General features: G+C 36.1%; 1 protein-coding gene across 3 annotated transcripts in view; it reads left to right on the top strand.

Moving 5' to 3' along the window:
- The window catches only part of LOC109073706 (ataxin-1-like), a 104,358-nt gene that overhangs the window by 32,265 nt on the left and 51,833 nt on the right, over window positions 1-20,260 (top strand). For all 3 annotated transcript variants that reach the window (XM_042744754.1, XM_042744753.1, XM_042744752.1), the window contains one exon: window positions 788-965. The gene's annotated coding sequence lies outside the window, so the exon portion shown is untranslated. The remainder of the gene's footprint in view (window positions 1-787; window positions 966-20,260) is intronic.

A 20,260-nucleotide genomic window follows, 5' to 3' on the forward strand; every position in this document is an offset into this window, starting at 1 on the left:
TCGACATTTTCACATCTTAAATCCTCAAGCTTTTATTTTGGTGGGTTGCGGGTTATTTTGGGGGTGCTTCAGTGTCACATGCTTTTTTCAGAGATCATTCTAATATGCAGATTTGCTGCTGAAAAAAAAAACATTTCTTATTATTTGCAATGTTGAAAACGGTATATTTCAGGATTCTTTGATGAATAGAAAGTCCAAAAAAAAACATTGTGTCATTATACATGTTTTACTGTCACATTAGATACATAAGTGACCCCAATGGTTGTGTATATATTCTGTACATCACAGAATGTTAAAAATACATTTTATGATACGTTTTATTAAATGTGCTTTTAAGGGTAACATTAGCAATTCATTGATGGATTTATTGACTAATTAACAGATTTTTTTATTTTTGATGGATGATGTTAGTCTGATCGTAAAGGAAATCCCAACCCTAAGGTGTCTCGCTGGTTCATACGGCTGAAACTATTTAAAGTACATTCTCAACTAGTCTCCTGTTACCTTGGTTACATATTCAAGAGGACTGATGGTGGCATTATAAGAGGATCTCAGAACACATTTATTTTATAATACATAAAATATAAAATATAACTAATATGTTTCTCAAATTCATGCTGTATATAGTCAATTAACACAGATTTCTGTTAATAAAATGCAGTTTTAGTTCTGGATGTTGATTAGTCAGAAAAGCATTCCAATCATGATCAGTAAGGTCAAATAATGTAGCACATCCACTCAGACCTGATTGCTAAAGTGTGAAGCTCTTTGTGTTTGTATGTGGCAGGGAATGGTGAGGGTTGTTGGAGCCAGGCAGACGCAGACGTGGACAGACAGAGTGGGAATCACGAGCCGTCCCCTCAGACAGCAGGAGGAGAGATATTTCCATCCCCATCCCAGTGGTTTCAACTGGACTCTCCTCTCCGACTGAACCTGGTTAAGATCTGCCTGTATCATCCTGCTGGGTAAGACAGCAGTTCACTTTCACTTGAATGTTTCTGGATTGGCTTGTGCATGAGACTCATTCTTTCTTGGGTCAAGCTTTTTTACCCTTAACTTCAAAACAGATGTACTCGTAATAGACTTCTTATGAAAGAGAGCCTTGTGTGTTGTCTTATGCCCAGTAGGGTTTTCTGACAGATGTGACAACTGGAAAAAACGTGGAGCGTTTTCTGTCCCTTTCTCGGTTGAGGTCAACCTCATCACACATCTGTGCAAAAATACATTAAGTGTCTATGATTCTCTTTTTCTTTCTTGCTATACTTCGATCACTTGTTATCTCTCTTTCACTTGCTGACTCAACACTGCACTTCCTCTTTTTCCACTCACTGTTTTGGCATTTGTTCCTACCTCCAGTTGTCTTTGTCATCATCACATAGCTGTCTGGAATCCTCTCTGTTTTGATTGTTGTGATTTCCACAGTCTATGCAGTCTGGCTTTAAAGGAATGTTTAACCCCAAAAAAACCCATGTTTTCCAAACCCTTATGGCTTTCTTCTGCTAAACTCGAAATAAGATATTTTCAGGATTGACACTAGACCCCAATGACTTGGAGAAAAAAAAAAGACCTTCTTGAGAATATCTTTTTTTGCGTTCTGTATATAAAGTTATACAACTTTAGACTGACATGATGACAAGTTTCATTTTTGGGTGAACAATTCCTTTAATTTGATAATACTTTCAGCTATGAATATTTAGGAATAAGCAGGATGGTTAACAAGTTGTCCAGCAAGCTGTGATGGTTTACAGCAATTACAGGTAGATAATTAGCCTGTTTATTGATTAAATGTTATTCAGATGGCTCCATGTTCTTGGTTTAATCCCTTTTTTTTTAAGTGTTTGTGTTGGTGTTTGTATATGTTTGCGGTAGGACAGTCTTTGGATCGTTTTCAGCATCTGTTTGTATAAAAACCCTATTTTAAAGTTGGTGTACAAAAAGATAAAAAATCAAACATTTTAAAATGCGTCAATATCAGTATTGCGCTAGCTATTTTTTGAATGGAAGGCAGTGTCTTATAAGAAATGTCATTCGGACAGACAGTGACAAATGAATTTGTGAAATATGTATTTGTGCATATCCCTACTGATAATACTGTAATACTCTCAGCCCTGTTTGTCACATTTCACCATATTTTACCAACCTACCATTCAAAGGTTTGGTCGGTACGATTATTTTTTCCTTTTAGGTGAAGTCTGCTACCAAGGCTGCTCTTATTTGATCAAAAGTACTGTAAAAACAGTAATATTGTGAAATATTTTTAGTTTAAAATAACTGTTTTCTATTTGATTTGGATTTAAATTTATTAATCATACCAAAAAACTGAATTTCCATCAAAATCACCCCACACAAAACATTCAAATCATCCTTCAGAAATCATTCTAATATGCCGATTTGCTCAAGAAATTTATTATTATTATCTTCACAGAAAACAGTTGTTCTGCTTCATATTTTTGTGGAAACTATGATACATTTTTCTTGATAAGTTGATAAATAGAAAAAAAACACATTTATTTAAAAAATAAAAAAACTTTGTAACATTATAAATGTCTTTATTGTTACTTTTGTCAACTTAATGCATCCTTGCTGAATAAAAGTGTTAATTTCTTAAAAAACAAAAAAATCTTGATGGCCCCAAACTGCTGAAATGTAGTGTATGTTCTCATTCCTGCCATAGAAATGTATTTAGTCACGAGTGGTTCACCTCTTCCTCATTGAAGGTTTGATCTTCATCCTTCACAAGTTGTTTTTCCTCTCAGGGCTGTAAGACAGTAGAAATAGTCTAGCTTCTGTTGTGGAACTCATCTACCAGCTCCTGTTTGGAAAGGAAGAAGCTCCCATCCTGTCAGTGGATGTGATATGCGGTGTAAGATGACGTTTCAGTGGGATTGGCTGTGTGTATGCGTGTAGCGTGTCTGTGGGGACAGGATCTGATGCTGGTTGAGCTGTAGTCGGGCCCAGCGGTGCATGGATAAACCCTGTCAGGAGTGTCTGTTCAGCTTTGAGCTCTGACAGAGATCTCTCTCTGCCTTTGGTGTCAGTTCACACTCCCTCATTTTCTCCTCCAGTCCCCCCTGGTCAGTCTAAATGGAAAACCACTCAGTCTGTCTTTCCCCTTCATTCGGTGACATTCTACAGCATCCTCTTCCTTTATGTTTCTCAACTTTTTTTATTAGGGATGTCAAAAGTACTGATACTTTGGTATCGAGTCAATAGTAACATTTTGAACATGTAACTGTCAGTACCACAAGGTATTTGAGTGGAGTGGGGTATAGAGCTGTTTTTTCTTGTAAATAGCTGAGTAAAATTTAACTTTTGTGATCAAATGTTCTTGAATAATGTCCGCCAAACCAATTTTCTACATAATTGCATTTTATGTCTCTTGTGTCACTCCACAGTCTCTTTTTTTTTCTCACAAACCAAAATAAATCCAGCTCAAATCAATATTTCAACCCTATTTATTTGGTTTATACCAGTGTTTAAAACAGGATAATGTGCTGTCAGGTCCTAAATACACTGTTTGCCAATTTTGTGATAATAGCTTGGTAACTTTATTATAAATTAAATATTAATACTAATATTAACAAACAAAATGAAGGCAAGTGCTTCTCAATTATCCCTCTACATTATCCCTTTTAAATAAATGAGAATGAAATTTAAGCTGGATTTATTTTAGTAATGTCAAAGCTAAATTTTCAGCAATCTTTAGTGTCACGTGATCCTTCAGAAATCAATATACTGTAAAATTAATCTTGTATGCTGATTTGCATAATCAGTTTTGAAAACAGTGACTTAATAATAATTTTGTGGAAACCATAATGCATTTTTTCTTCCAAGAGTCTGTAATGAATAGAAAGTTTAAAAGAACATAATTTATTTGAAACTGGGTTTCTGCTTTTGTAACGTTATGAATGTCTTTACTGCCACCATTGATCAGTGTAATGCATCCTTGCTGAATTAAAGCAATAATTTATTTTAAGAAAATCGCTGATCCTAAACTTCTGAACAGTAGTGTAAATTACATTAATACTGATTCATTGCAAAGTTTAACTGACAAGCAGGCCTGCATTTGAAATGAGTAGGTTTTTTATAATTCTTTTATATTCATATTTTTTCTACAATTCACTTTTATATTTCTTATTACATATATCTGATTTTTTCAGCTTCTACAAATGTTCTCCTCATTTTCTCTTTTTCATTCTCTTTCTCTCTCTCCTGAACTCTAATTGCTAAACAATAAGTTAATTACCTGAGTCAGAGCTCATGAATTTATTCATACGCTCTCTGACACTGTGGTAATTACCAAAAGCTTGTTGTGTACCAATCAGAAAGGTTCTCCCCCCACAAAGGAGCTGTGCACATCTTTATTACAGTGCCCCCATATCCATTCACAGAGAGACCCTGCCACATTTACCACAAGATGACTTATCAGGCAACACTTATTATGAAAGTCGTTCCTCTGTTCTCATAGATAAATGTTTACAATTTCCACTTGGAATGAGAGTGACAAAATAAATCATTACATCACCATTGTTTACAGCACAGTGATATTTTGGAAAAGGGAGGGCTGGAGGTATTTTTCAGCTGTGTGATTGTCCATCGATTGGCCTGTTTCCAGTTAGTCCATCCTCAAGTGGGTCTTTGTGCTGAAACAACAAGCGTCTGCACTCTTCACAGCTCTCGGCACAAACTGCACAACAATGTGGCCAGTCTAGTATCTATAGAGATACTGTGTACATAAAGTGTTGCATAATGATTTTTAATATCTGCAGCTTATTAGGAGCTAAGTCCTCCTCTGTGGCTCAAGTGTATCGATTGAAGGCGACTGGGGAAGAATAGCTTCATAATGGCCTGAGAGTTGAGATTCAAGAGTGTTTTCGATCTGACAAATGAATGCTAACAGTATGTTTACATTGTAAAATGATCCTTGTAGGCATTATATGAAATTATATTGTGAATGAACAGGATTGAGGGTCACAGGAAGTCAATGTCAGAAGAAAAATACATAAAGAAAATATACATTTAACTCATCTTGTAGATTTTTCTATTATTTTTGGGATGATTGGTATAGCATCACTGCTGTGCAGAAACGCTCTGGACGTACTGAAGCACTGTCATTTCCCTCGTGGCCTCCCTGATAAAGACTAAAAGAAAAGGTCAGTCGCAGGCCGGATGTCTCACAGACAATGTGAAATGTGTTCAAAGGAGCTGCTGTTTTTCATGGTAGTTATTATCGAATATTCTTTCTCACGCATTGTTCGGCCAGATAATGAAGCAAAACAATTGAAACATCCTTATCTGCTGTGCCTTGCAAATCCACATATCAGCGTTATTATTTTACACCGTTACATTACGATATCAGTGACGACTATCTTTCGACTATAATTAGATTTGTGCTAAGGTTATTATGTGGCTCTGTCCACACTTTCCTTACTTGTATTTTTTTATGTATCCTCTTCAACAAACTTCAACCAAGTGTTTTTGCGGCTATTTCAGTTTGCATATATTCTTTCCTTCAACAGCGTCATACTTCATGACGTTTTTATGAACTTTTGGTGTCTATTTTAGTCGCCAGGTAGCCCCACCCACACTGAAATCTCATTGGTCCAACGTCTTGCTTTTGTATTTTTGTATTTTAAACATCAAATATGTTCAGATTGGCTTTGTTTTTGCTCATTTTAACTCAAATTCAAATGTAGAACAAAAGGAAGAACTTTTAAAGAGAATTCTGGTCCCTCTTTTCCATGTAATCCCAATGAATAATGACTGAAGCTTTCTAGCTTCTAAAAGGAAACAGAAGTACCACAAGACAGCTTTATATGAAATTTATACAGAAATTTAAGTTGGTTGATGAGATTTCGATAGATAAATAATGAATGAATCATTCTTTTCAGTCAGATCTTTTTAGGAGTTGGTTGGTCCAGGTCAGAATGTAATTGCAATTGTAATTCTGTGTAATTGCAATGTAGAAAAATTCTGCTTTTGTGTGAGAGATGGTGTACTTTTGGGTCCTGTACTAGCCAAGCGACTGAATGGGAATGCTAATGGATAATAGGATGTTCGTACAAATATAACATAGTTATTCTTATACTGTACTTTCCTGCAGGCTGTTTTGTCTGGGTCAGGGACACGCTGGCCACTAAGAAGCCAGAAAGACAAGAACAGAGCAAGTCTTTCAGTGAGACAGGGAGAGATGAGTCATTCCTCATGTGAGAATTTGAGGAAGAATTAAAGGGAAGCCTTCGACAGGGACGTGCCAGGTCTTTCTGTGCTCTGAAGCTGCGAGAGAAGGACATGTGGCAGATAAGGTGCAAGGCGGGGGAGGTGATGTGTTTATCGTAGGCAGTGTGTGTGAGTGTGTGCGTGAATGTTTTTCACAGGCCGGACAGCTTCCATAATGTGCGGCAAGATGCTCGAGGTCTCCGTGATTGATGGGTCCTGCCGGGTCAGATGGATCCTCGGAGGGAGAGGAGAGATTAATGTCGCTATTTTTCTGTTGCTTGCTACTTTGTTTAGCTTTCACCCTTTTGCTCTCACTCACTTTTTTTTTTTTTTGGTCTTCCTTTTTTGTTATTCAGTGTGAAACTTGATTCATTTGACTGACAGGAAGTGCAGTTCTTGGAATGCAAACCTGAGCATGCACGTATCTGTCACACCCTCGTGAAAATGCAAACACTGCACAGCAGTGTTTAATCAACACGTACAAAACATGCAGCGACACTCAGAATTGCTCATTTGCATGCATCGATCCGTGCCGTGTGGTGGAGCCAAATTCCCCTCTGGGCTTTTTCGTCCTATTTCAACTAAATGATGTTTATATTTACATTTGATGGAGACGTCATTTCCATTTGATGTTTACAAGGTTTATAGATGGCAGGGATTTTCAAAATGGGGTCCAGGGGACTGCAAGTGTGCCCATAAAAAAAAAATAAAAGTAAACCGTAAAAAAAAATAACAGTACAATTTTTATTTTAAAAAAATTTTTTCAATTAAGCATTCCTATTTTCATCCTTTCGGCATACATACTTTCAAGAATAGTTGGTATTTGTGTCCTTGGGTTTGTTGGATACTGTTCCCTTTTAAAATTAATATAATAGTATATTATTACATATAGTATATTATTATTGTTATATACTTTTACTGCTTCAAAACAATATTTATGCTATAAAAATAATTATTGATTGAATAATTGAATAATTAGTGTTTTTTCTGATCCATATTCTTGAGTAGTTGCTGCCTACTTTGGCAGAAGCCGCTGGTTGTAATTGTTAGAGCATTCAGTAGTCCATTCTTGGAAAATCATGCCCTCTTTTACTCTCTCTCTCTGTTCCCGTGTTTCTCTCTTTCTTTCACATTCACAGAGACAGAGAGTGAGGGATCAGTTGAGTAGCTCTCTCTGGTTGAATGATTCATCCCAGCAAACACACACACAGCTAGGAGAGCTTCTGATGCAGATATTTTTAGAGCGCGTTGGCAGTGGGATCCAGGGAGATATGCGTGTGTGTGCGTGTGTGCGTGTGTGTGTGTGAGTGAGTACTACAGACAAAACCAGAACGTGATCAGAGAAGTAATGTCACATCAGAGCGCAAAGACAGTGACTCAGTCTACAATTCTCCTTCCAGTAAAAACACACAGCCCTCACAATCAGACAACAGACTCTACTGATCAAATCATTATAGACATTGACTAAACAAAACACAAATCATCACACTTTGACCAAATCACAGAGAAATCAACACATTTGCCACAAATTATACTGACCATTAGCAACCAGAGCACAGACTAATTCTAATTTGTGTTCTGGAACCAGGGCCGGATTTACACACACACAAAAAAAACTACTTAAGAAATAAAATAAGAAGCTCTTAGTATAAATTATAAGAAGAATGTTAAGTGCAATACTTGAAAAAAATTCTTAAGACCTTTTCATATATTTTTATTCCCTGATGATAACCCATAATATTTCCAGCTGGAACACAAATATTTGATAAACCTTACCTACAAGTATTCTAGATTATATTCTAACAGTAATATGTATTTTATAAAGCTAGTATTCAAATGTTTAAATAACTGAAACAACCAAATACATCCATTAAACATCTTCACTTTTGGTTTTACTTTATTTTCTTTTTCTTTTTTTTCCTTTAGAACATTCTTTTTCAAAGTTTATAAATAAACAAATAAATATTTTACTTAACTTTAATTATTTTATTTTATACTATCAGACAAGCCAACTTGTGGGCTGTGTTTGAAAAAATGTATTAGCATACTACTCTTACTACTTCTGCAATATACAGTGAAAGTCATGACATTTGCCAAGTATGGTAACCCATACTCAGAACTGGTGTTCTGCATTTAACCCATCCAAGTGCACACACACAGCAGTGAGAAGAGAACACACAGTGAACACACAACTGGAGCAGTGGGCAGCTATATCCAGTGCCCAGGGAGCAACAGGGGGTTCAGTGCCTTGCTCAAGGGCACTTCAGTCATGGGTATTGAGGGTGGAAGAGAGCGCTGTTCATTCACTCTCTCCCCCACCCACAACTCCTGCCAGCACCGAGACTCGAACCTGCAACCTTCGGGTTACAAGTCCAACTCTCTAACCATTAGGCCACAGCTGCCCCCTAATACAGTATTTATACTATAAAATGAACTTGTCCTTCCATATGCAGGTTGATGAACGAACAAGAAGAAATATTCACTTTGATTTCAGTATCTTTATTTGATCGGACTACTTAAATACTGTGTGTAAAGACACAAGGTTAAATACACATAAACACATAACACAGCACATAAACAGTTACCTCATAGCTCCGTAAAAATGTTTCTTGTGATCTGCACATTGGGCATGTTAACTATGCTATTGTTATGCAAGCGCTCACTGTTCAACTATGTAATGTAAACATGGCCCTGCCCTGAATGGAAGTGCTAGTGCATATCACAGAGACTATATCAGCCTGCTAATAGAAATACATTTCAATTAGCATGGAAGTACTTCCAGTCGGACTTAGCTAAATCCTTTATGTGAGTCATATGTCAGACTCTGAGCTTAACCGAGGAAGCCATTCTGGTGTAAATGAGCACCGACTCTGAATAATTAAAATGCCTTGTCCTTGCCTGGTCCCTTTCTCATAAGTCACCTACATATAGAGACCCGGGCTGGAATGGTTTTGTAAAGCTAATACGGGCTTGGAAACGCCTCATCTAGTCGTTCCAAGGGACAACCTGTTCTCACCGTTTAGATGAATATGATGAGTGAGGCGTGGTTGTCATTCTCTCTCTTTCTCTCGCTCTCACACTCTCTCAGGTGTTTCTCTTCACTCCCAACTCTGAGTGAGTGAAAACTTGTTTAGTGAGTGAGAGTGTGGGGTTTGTATGTGTGAATGGCGCCTGTGTGTGCGTTCGCACTTGAACCTGCATATACGTCGCATTGTGTGCAGGAACATCTATTCAGTGGAGCAGAGCTTCATGTAATCGTCTTGAAAAGGCGTTCATACTTTACACTGTAGGTATTTGCTTTGTGTGTTTGAGCTACATATACTGCGATTGTGACGTGACAAGTGGCTTTTGAAGTAAATAAGCCGAAAGTGTAAAGGATATTGCAACAAGAAGAAGTGAAACGCTTTCAGAGAATTGCCAGTTTATATCAAAAATGCTACCTGGCATAGTCAGAACATGAGGTTTTATATACAGTTTTATGAAGCATGATTTTGGAGATTTCACAGGGCAACTCAATGATACAATCAGGTTTGTACTATTATTGCTTTTATAAAACAGTGCCAACAGCAATATGAAAAAAAAACAAAAAAAAAAAACAATGTTCAATAATTAAAAAAAAAAAAAAAATTTTATTGTGAGTTGTATTGCATCATGAGTTGAGTCAATTGTACATTCCTACATTTAATAAATAGGCCTAATAGATATAAAAAATGATAATGTTATAAAAGATATCTATTTCAAATAAATGCTGTTGTTTTTAATTTTCTATTTTTCAAAGAATCCTGAAAAATGTTTCCACAAAAATAAAAAGCAGCACAATTGTTTTCAACATTGATAACACTAAAAAATATTTTTGAGCAACAAATCAGCATATATTATGTTGGATTGGATTGGAGTAATGACTGCTAAAAATTCAGCTTTACCATCAAAAGAATAAATTATGTTTTAAAATATATTAAAATGGTTTGTTTAGATTGTAATGCTTTTTTCATATTTTAGTATTTTATTTTATTTTATTTTATTTTATTTTCCAATAAATGCAGCCTTGGTGAGCATAAGAGACTTCTTTAAAAAACATTTAAAAAGTGTTACTGACCCTAAACTTTTGAACAATAGTGTGTGTTAAAAAAAAAGTATGAAAATAAAACATTAATTAATCTTGTTATTGTTTATTTTCTGAAATTCTTCCACAAAATTGTATAGTTTATTATTCTAATTATAGGCTGTTTACAGTAGCAAATTTAAGGAATTATAATGATTTCTTTTATAATTCCAATTTTAAGTTGAATAATTCCTTTTATTTATTTTTATTTTTTTCAAATCCATGTATTCACTACTGTCACATACTGTAAAATGGACACCCACCAACTCAGCTACTATCTCTATCCTTACTATATGTTTAACCATGCCTCTTGCATTTCTGCCTGTCTTATTGTCACACCTGTTTGGAGGTTTCCCGGCCCCTCAAAACACATTTCATCACCCAACAGTGACAGGCACTGATTGGAGCCTCTGACCAATATGAGGGTGTGAAGAGGGGGCGAAGTCAGTATTCATCCGGTATTCTCCGACTGCTTTGAGTGGCTTTTCCTGCGGTTTCTCTCCTGACAGCCTTGGCTAGCACACAGGGCAGGCTGCTGTCACTGATAAGGCAGGTGACAAATGAGCCAGCCGCTGCCTACATCGGTTTTACATTTAAAAATGGCCTAGGCCATCTTTCGGGGTGCCAGCGTGAATGATTCCCACCCCACACCATCGGAATCAAAGCTTTCTGATGTAAGCCCCCAGTTCAAGTCCATTTTAACCCCTTGTATGGACCAGTGGAGGTTTGCTGGACCTGAATGGATGAGAAATGGAGCTTCTGAGTGTCAGTGGCTTATGAGAGCAGTGTTGTTATTTTACGCTCTCCTCGTCTCCATGGTCACAGGGCAGATTGGAGTGCCAGCGCTGTGTGTTGTGATTGCGATGATGCTCTGGTAGCGGCACGACTGACGTGAGAGAAAGAGAGAGACTTGTTGTGTACACTAAGAGAGGGTGCTAGATGGATTGCATAGGATCTGAACCGAACACCAATCCATTAAACATCTCTCACATCCACATCACTTTTCTCATATTTTTTTTAATCTATCGATGTGCTTATTTGTTCATTTCTTCACATAAGTCTTTTTTTTAGCACAGTCCACTTCCGAGGTTCTTTTATTAGTGTTGTGGTCAAATGGCATGTAGCTGTAAGCCCAGTGAGGTTATGATATCATAAAGGCTATTAATAGTAATGTCAGCTTTAAGATATTAGATATGATGTACAGTGCTATGCATGTGCTTGAAAAAACATAGCTGTATTTTTAATAGCTGTCCATTTTAAGCCATGTAGTTGCCATTTTTGAACATTTAAAGTCAGCATAGAATCAAAATCTCAAAACCATGCACTATCTATCTATCTATCTATCTATCTATCTATCTATCTATCTATCTATCTATCTATCTATCTATCTATCTATCTATCTATCTATCTATCTATCTATCTATCTATCTATCTCAGATGCTGATCTTTGGATCTTTCTATTCATCAACTAATCCTGAAAAAATGTACTCAACTGTTATTAATATTGATGATGATAATAATAATAATAATAATAATAATAATAATAATAATAAGAAGAAGAAGAAATGTTTCTTGAGCAGCAAATCAGTATATTTGAATGATTTCTGAAGGATCATGTGACACTGAAGACAAGAGTAATGATGCTGAAAATGTAGCTTTGATCATAGCAATAAATTACAATTTTAAATTATATTCAATTAGAAAGCAAATATAATAAAAATAGTTTAAAATATTACTACTTTTGTTGTATTTTGAATCTAATAAATGCGTTTTGGACAGTTTTGGACAGTATGGGCTTTGGCCTCAAAAAGCCTGAGAACTGCTGATCTAGGCCGCAAAAGGTTTTTTTTTTTTTATTTTATTTTTTTACACACTCAGGCATATGTCATGTTGTGGAAATATAGTGGGCTGCAAATATAGTCTTCTTTTGACTTTACAGGTTTCGTTTTGAATCAAAATGTAGTCTTGCTATGACTGGTGATGAACCAAACTGCAGTCATGCAAAGATTACAAGGCCTAATTTTACAGATAGGCCGATGCGGGAAATTCACACTGGATGATCTGATCTTTAATGTGGATGTGGTCAAGGCAGTTGACTCAGTAAAGCCAAAGACCCCAGTGCTGTTTAATGTCTGTTCCCATGGCCCCGGTCCATATGCTAATCATTAAGCTCAGGCCTCTCTTAAACACATGTTGTATGACCACAGAGATTGGGCCCGTTGAGTAATTTCCTGTTTGTGTATATGTGAGCATATGATATGCATTCAGTGACTGTCAAGGTCCAGGAGTCATCGATCTGTACTCAAGTAAAAAAAGAAACAGGGCTGGATGAGAAACGCCGGAAGATGATGGATGTCCTCATTTGGTCATTTAGTAAGCAAGGGTTATTACAGAGTCAGTTTAGTGCATTACACTATTGACTCCACTATGAACGCTACATGCTGTATCCATTGTCTGTATACTTATAATCTTTCCTTCTGCGTCGGCGTGAGATCTGTGTTTGGAGAGCTGTTACTTTAGACCTAAAAATACAAGCTGAGTTCACAGCTGCGATGGAAGCTGCTGTTTTCGTTTCCTTATGGGCTCGAGGGTTCGCTGAAAAGCATGTGATGAGGCTGTGAAAAGGTGGGAAATGGGAATGCCTGTAGGGAGGAAGTGATTGTGAATTCTCTTTGACAGGGTTCTTGCTGCTTTAGTTACTTTTTTTAGTCTTTAGCATTTCTGTACTTGTCTTTACAGCTGTACATGTTGTTTCAAAGCGTATCTTATGCCATGAGAGAGGATAAAACATGGTAATGAGTAGCATATTTTAATAGTCGCTTCCACACTTATATTCAGGGCTATGAAGCTGTTATGTGATACCTGGTGATTCCCGTCAGGAAGTTAAGATTTGCTATGGGAAGGTTTTATGTTCATTTTTGGTCGATTTTAGGCCCTTCATGTCAATAATTTTTGACCCTTTATGTCAATAATTTGCTTTGGTGTTTAACCCTCATAATGCATTCAAAATCTGTAATCCATTTTCACATTCCATTTGGTCCCTAAAAATTGTTGTTTTATAAAACATAACTTAATATTTTTTCAGGTAAAACCATATTGTGTCTGGTCAGCAAATTCTCATGAATAAGTGAATGTGAAAATGCATCAGTTTTGAAAATTACCATACTATTACCATGTTATTACTGCATTTACCTCTTTTTGATTAATAAAAAAAATTGAGAAACTTTATAACTCATGATGGCTCAAAAACAGTCCAAACTTATGAAACCTACATATTTATTTCTAACAAAACAACATAAATATTACTCTGAAAAGATTTCAAACAAAAATTAATTTTACTTGCATGAACTTTCACTTTCAGATAAAAATCATTAATTTTTTTCATGTTTATCAACAAAATTCAGTCCCCAGAATGTGATATGGGAAAAGGCTAGATGTATTTTACAAATTTTTATTTTATGTTGTGAAAAAAAATACAGTGTGTGTGTGTGTACTGTATATATACTGTATATATATATATATATATATATATATATATATATATATATATATATATAGATAGATAGATAGATAGATAGATAGGTAATTTACCTGAACATAAAACGTTTAACTTAAAAAAAAAAAAATTGTTACATCTCTTAAAAAATAATTGTGAAAAATATGAAAAAGGGGAATAGGGAATTAATGCATTTAATGCACAAAAAAAATTGTTTCATTACTAAAAACTTAGCAGTTTTTAGAAATTGTTATGTATCTCTTTGAGGTAAAAACAGATCTGAATATGTTATGAGGGTTAAAGTAAATAAAGTTTGTCATTGCCAGGTGTGGCAAAAGTCAGGATGCACAATAGATACAGTAATATAACTAATCATTTTTAACAAATGTTCAAATGTTTTGCATTGAGCAATATTGGATATTAAATTGTTCATGCTAATTTCCTCAAATTTTACATTTAGATCACCTAAATCTAACTCTCACTTATTAACTCAAAATATTAAATTGATTGATTTTTAGTTTTTTATCTTTTTTTATTTATTTAGACAAAATTTTTAGCTATTTGTTGGGTATCATTCAATATATTAAATAATTATCAACTTGTCAGAATCAGAATTTTAATATTATTGCATGGTTAAAAGTCAGTGTGAGCTATGGGACTCATAAAAATGTCCTTCTGTAGTCTTTTCATGTAGAGGTCAAAGTGGTTCCTGTTGGAAGGTGCATTGAAATCCTGATATGAGTCAAGTGAAAGGTACTTGCGTATACGTCCATTAGATGTGCAGAACATGCATAGACATAATTTCTCCATCTCAGCTTGCACATTATGAGGAAATGCATCTCACCGAATATATAGGAAATGTATTTCTCTCACTCACTTTCTGCTTTTCTCATGCACTCTGAGTTGAGGTCTGGTTTCAGCCAAGGTTGTGGTTTATCTGTGGTTTTCCATCCCCCACAATTCCATAGGGCAACAGTGAAAAGCTCAAGGGCTTGTTCTGTAACTGCCCTGAGGTTGTCAGTGTAAGCAGTGCTGCTACATAAGCACCCATAATTACACCGACCTTGGGTTAGTGTCGTGTATACCGTAACGAACAACTAGAGGAAATGGAGCCATTTGACATTCAGAATTTACTGTGATTGTTTCAAACAATATACACTGCTGTACATAATGACAGAGGAAAGGGTGTGCATAAATTTGATTATAAGGGACTGGAATTAAGGCTGCACAATATTGAAAAAAATGTTATATGAGCTGACTTAATTGTTTAATTTGAGTGAATTCAGTAAGTGAGCTGTCTGAAACTCATTTGTGAGTAATATTGATTCCTTAAAAGAATATCTCAAGCTCCATGATACTGAAGGTTTAGTTGTAGCTGTGCTGGAAATTGTATTTTGTTATAGTGTTCCCTATACATTGGTGAATGCATGCTAGAGAACTGACAACAAAACCAAGCATCAAAAAAAACAAACAAACAAAAAAAAAATTTGGTTCTCAATTCCCAACCCAAACTTTACTTCTCCTGTGAAAGACAAAGTGATTTCGTATCGACTAACACATCAGTTAATTCAGGGGTGCCTACACTTATTTACCCATCTACTAAGAAACTCACCGAGATTTACCAAGTGAAAAATAAATAAATAATACAATAAATAAATAAAAAAGCTTGTTGGGATGTATCTTTATATTGCATTCATTTAATTTTTTATAAAAAAAAAGAATAAAATAATGTTCAATTATTAGTACCCCCGTAGAACTGTGCCTGCATTTACCTAAAGCAGTGGTTCTCAACCTTTTTTACTTCAAGAGCCCCCTTCTCTCCAAATCAATACTGCAAGCCCAAACTTTTCTATTCACTAAAACCTTTGTATTTGTTATTACTTTGAAATTACATGTATTTTTTAAAAACAAATTCAAGATAGATTGAAATATTCCATGTTCTTTTTTGCAAACATACTTTGCAGAAATGTCACTGCAGATATTCTATACAACTTAAAAGTATGTAAAGCTCAATTACACAGTAATTTTAACATATAAGCACCAGTCAACTTGCCATACCTAACAATACCACACGGAGATGCCAAAGGACTGCATATAAACTACTATAGGGTTCCATTCAGAATCACTAAACACACCGAAATACAAATGAAAAATGAAACCATTTTGAACTCAGCGATCTGAAGGCGGCTCGATCCCACAGTGAATTGTTCCTCTGTCAGAACGCTGTTTGGAGCGTCTGATGCCCATTTGTACATAAACACTACTGATCCTCACAAACTTCTCCAAAACATGCGAGAATCCGTTATAAAATACTCACTGTATTCAACTACGTGAATATACGGAGCTGTGTTCAAGCAGAAATATGTTATAGTGATCAGTGTGCCGAGAGCGCACATACACAGTTTGTTTGCGCATCAATTATAATGGACGCAACGCGCGCCTAAAGCACAATGCTGTATGTCACTGTAGGCTAATCATCTTTACCTTGATTACAATCGTCGTCCATCAAAACTTTAGGCTATAGTGTGACACTGGCTTCTTTTATCCAGCCGAGAGCTGTAGTTTGCGTATCATATGCTCATACAGTGGTTTTGAGCAGCCATTCAGTCTTTAGGCTATTTCACACAGCGCAATGAGAAACGGTTTGCTGCTCTGAAACACAGAACATCACAGAATGCGTAGAGAGGTTGTGCTGCTATTTATTTATATATATATATATATATATTTTTTTTTTTACATTATTTAACATATTAGTCATAACATTAGTGAATACTATATTTTAGTTATATTTTAGTTTTGAGTTATCTCGCGCCTCACTGACCTAAAACGCGATCTACCAGCATTTCCTGCGGGATCGACTATTGGGCACCCCTGAGTTAACTGATTCATCGATTGCACTGCATGGCCAATCACCTCAAGACACCATCCTGATCTCGATATTCCTCCAGACTTAGACGCAGATAAATGGATCAGGATGGTTTGTAATAGACACTGGAGGAACTGTAAAGAAGCAGAACACATTGATTAGGTGAGAGTGAGTATGAGAGCTGAAGAAACCTCCTAGTCTTAGCACGTAGGACAAGGGCACTTATCAATAATGAGAAGATGGGAGTGATTGCTGAAACAGTAACGAATCACTATCAGCACATATACCATGCAGTATCCTATGGATGAGTTATGTTAGGGTGCATATAGTGGATGTTTAATGGATATGTGGGGGAGTTTCCAATTGTTTTAGTCGGTATGGTTCTCTTCAACACTTAGTCTGTTGAACACTTTGTTGAAAACAAGGGACCCATCTGGGCAGTAAATACCAAAGCCAGACCACTCCTGATTCTATCTCACTCTCTCTTTCTCTCTCTCTGCCTGATGGTGTGGTGTAGTGGCACTTAAACTCCTACTCAACTGGACTATATTCACTATCATATGACTAGTGTATAAACAGATAAACTGTGGCCACAAACATTATGCACTAACCAAAACAGATCAACTTCCTGTTAAAGCAGTAATGCTTTTGGCTGTTCTCACGAGGTGTGGAGAGGCCGATTCCTTTTTCTGTGCACTGGTGTGTAGTAAAGCACATAATGGGATTAGTTATAAGGCTCCCGAATTGACAGTATTTTTGCTCTTTTATGATGATCATAATTTTTATTTTTTTTTAGTTGTCAGGATGTTACCACTGCCCTGATATCATAAAGAGGAAAATAATCTATCTATCTATCTATCTATCTATCTATCTATCTATCTATCTATCTATCTATCTATCTATCTATCTATCTATCTATGTAATACACACACACACACACACACACACACACACACACATACAGACCATGAAAAACATACTTAAAAACCCATAACTTGAAATAATGAATTAAATGTGTACTCTGGCCTCACTATAGCAGTTCATTTCTTCCTCTGTAAGTAAAAGCCTAAATTCAATCTGTTCATCATATAAGGTGATCCTATCACTTCACAACTCTTGGATTAAACTGATCAATTCATATAACCCAGACTTGCAATGGAGGGACTTCTTTAGGTTTAATTAAAAATATCTTAATCTGTGTTTTGAGGATTGACCCAAGTCTTAAGGGTTTGGATTGATATGAGAGTAAGTACTGTATATGAATTTCATTTTTTAGTGAACTATTCATTAAAAGCACATTATCTAAACCCACTTGATGGAAATTATCCTGAAAGCAGCAGAATGGATGGTATTTTTGCAGGAATTCTCTTCGGTTCTTGCTCTTGGCCCTTCTGAATTCAAACACTTCCCTTCCAGACTTGTGCAGTGCATCAAAGCAAAGCAAGCAGGTTTCAATTAAAGAACGTGGGAGTTTGGCAATTTATTGTTACTCTGGACCTTCAGCTACACTTAACGTCACAGCGAAGCCTGCAGAAGATGCACATTTGTGTGTGTGTGAAAGCTAGCTAGTTTGATGTCTGTGAGAATGTCAGACTTTTGCAAGAGTGCCTTGATTTGTGTATCTTGTGTGCGGGCGTCCTCATGCTTGTGTAAGAGGCAGCGGATTTGATTGATTGAGAACTAAAAGCCCCGCTGAGGGGCACAGACAGCCGTGAGGAGGGAGTTAGCTGTGTGTGCGTGAAATGTGTGGGCCTTAATGTAGATGCATTATCACAAGCGCTGGTCCATTAATAATGACACATGTAATTTGCTGCCTCTCTAGTGCCCTTCTTCCTCATGCCCAAAATGGGATAAAAAGCCATGATTGGTGCGTTGTGTAGAAAGCTGTTTGTCAAACTGTGGATAGCCCTAATCTGCCACAAATAGGAGGACAGCACTGGCAAAGCTAACTGATTATATCGGCCCCCGCTCCCCACACAAATGTACGTACTGCCCATTTACAGCCGTTTAACTGGTGATCCCACTGGGACATTAGTGTGTGTAGTGGAGACATATCAAATGACTGTAAATCAAAGCAATGTGAACAATCCTTAAATTTGGTTTAATAAAGCCTGTAACCATGCACAGCAGAATTCTTGAGAGATGTTCTCCTGTCATTTGAACAGTAAAAAATACTATTAGAAAATAATAAATAAATATAATAATACCTTATACATGTACTATTTTATAGTATTTATACAATTTAAATATTATACTATTTATTATATTTATTAAAATATTATCATTATATCAAAAATATACTAGAGAAAACAAATGATTACCTTCACAGTGTTTGTTTACATGCATAAACTTCAAATCTGAATTTGATGTTTGATTTCAGATTTTGAAAGTTCTGTTTGTATGAACCTTAAGCTTTGATATCCGATTCACATGTTTTTTTTCCAAACAAAATTTCTATGTTGAGATCTGGAGAAAGCCTTTAAAATAACATGCGTGCAAGGTATTTTTATGTATCTAGTTGAGAAAGGAGATCGATTCAAGTGTTACATGCTTAATTTTTGTCAAATAAATTTGGTTGCACACCAACCCCAACATGTAGGACAGGAACCATTTTTCCTTTCACTTATTTTGCTGTGCAGACATGTTGACAAGTAATAAAAGACAGCAACAGACAGTCACAGCACTCATTCAGACAGTGAGAACGGATGGATAAATGACAGAGCAACAGACAAATCACATCTGGAGTCTTTTCACGCTAGATAACAACAAAGCTATAAATATGACATTTGCTATATTGTGTGATGTTACACATTAAAAGGGATTTGATTTGCTATTTTGGTCTTTTTAAATATTAAAAATATAGTAGAAAAAAACTATTTGAAAAGAAAAATAAACTGACTAAATTAGAGGTATAATATTAGCATCAATATCAGCAACAGTGTTTTTGATAAATCGAAAAAGAAATAAGTGGTATCATGCTTACACTATCCCAGCATTTTGCTTCTCAAGTAAACTAATCGTATTTCAGGGCTTCAGAGATACAATTTTCTGGAAAACAAGACACTGATTCAGAATAGGATTTTTTGCCGTGTGTAGGAAAATCCTTTCATTTCAGCTGCATCTGCTTGTGTGAGTGAATGTCTGCACACACGCCATTAGCAAGCATCTGTTCTTGTGTGTGTATGTACCTATGTTGGGGATAAAGTGCATGAAAGGGCACAGGTGCGGTTGACTCAGCCTTTTAGACTTAAGTTTATGAAGCTGTTCGGTTTCTTCTACTTACTTCTCGGTCTGGCAGAAATGCTAAGCATGCTAAATGCAAAGGGCCATCGATGGTTGTAAACGGTGAGCAAGCTGTAGGCTGCTGTGATTTGCTGCCCACGGACAGAGCTGTAAAACCAGCTGGGCTCCTAGTCAAGGTTGATTGGATTGCAAATAGCATTGAGCGGAAGGATCGGCCCACGTCTGTGGCTATCACCGCTAATGACCTCTGCATTGTGCCTGAATTAAATCCTGTGACAGTGGCTGCTCACTGTGGATGAACATGAGAAATATATTCTTAAAATCAACCTCACCT

Source organism: Cyprinus carpio, chromosome B19 (assembly GCF_018340385.1).
Source record: "Cyprinus carpio isolate SPL01 chromosome B19, ASM1834038v1, whole genome shotgun sequence".
In the NCBI taxonomy this organism is placed as follows: domain Eukaryota; kingdom Metazoa; phylum Chordata; class Actinopteri; order Cypriniformes; family Cyprinidae; genus Cyprinus; species Cyprinus carpio.